The sequence below is a fragment of the Oncorhynchus nerka genome, linkage group LG15 (genome assembly GCF_034236695.1).
Source record: "Oncorhynchus nerka isolate Pitt River linkage group LG15, Oner_Uvic_2.0, whole genome shotgun sequence".
Lineage (NCBI taxonomy): Eukaryota > Metazoa > Chordata > Actinopteri > Salmoniformes > Salmonidae > Oncorhynchus > Oncorhynchus nerka.
In genome coordinates this window covers 15,251,190-15,251,944 of record NC_088410.1, presented here as the reverse complement: position 1 = coordinate 15,251,944, position 755 = coordinate 15,251,190, and the positions used below count along the sequence as shown (strand labels likewise).

At 46.0% G+C, this 755-nt stretch overlaps 1 protein-coding gene across 1 annotated transcript in view; it reads right to left on the bottom strand.

The window, feature by feature from the left end:
* The window catches only part of LOC115118379 (Na(+)/H(+) exchange regulatory cofactor NHE-RF2), a 45,558-nt gene extending 45,233 nt beyond the window's left edge, over positions 1-325 (bottom strand). Inside the window, exon 1 of the mRNA XM_065000658.1 lies at positions 1-325. This exon is cut by the window's left edge and continues 387 nt beyond it. The gene's annotated coding sequence lies outside the window, so the exon portion shown is untranslated.
* Positions 326-755: the final 430 nt, after the last annotated feature.

Below are 755 nucleotides of genomic sequence, written 5' to 3'. Positions count from 1 at the left end.
GCTGAACACAGACAAAAGTATCCAAACCACAAAGTAAAAAGAAAGACATATACACGTTGGCTACTCAAAAGGAGGAGAGATGTCAATCAATCCGAAATAGCAGCACACAGTCTAACACTAACCCCACAGTCCCCGGGGCTGGAAAAAAGATAACCATAAAGTTGTTCAACTAGGACACTGAATTACAGTAGATTACCTCAAGCCTACCCGAGGGTTTATCCAGAAGATCAAAGATTAAGGAATAGCTGCTTCACACACACACACACACACACACACACACACACACACACACACACACACACACACACACACACACACACACACACACACACACACACACACACACACACACACACACAGTAGCCTAAATCCCCGTCAGTGTGTGTCTGTGTAGCCTAAATCCCCGTCAGTGTGTGTGTGTGTGTGTGTGTGTGTGTGTGTGTGTGAGAGAGAGAGAGAGAGAGAGAGAAGGCTATCCTGTCCCACTCCGTGCTACAGTGGCAATGACGAATAGCAACAGGTGCCTCTGCGTTCCGTTCTGTTCTCACCTGCACAGCGTGACACACACACTCTGCTGTAAAAACACTCCTGGGAGAAATATGATGATACATTGTCCATATAGGCTAAAAGAGATCCAGGAAGCGCTTATATACCTGCTGCCCGAGTCACACGCCTGATAATACATCTATTTTCCGTTCTATAGTCTGGATACACTGATCTAAGGTCAGTGTTGCACACCACAGTCTAATGGTTAA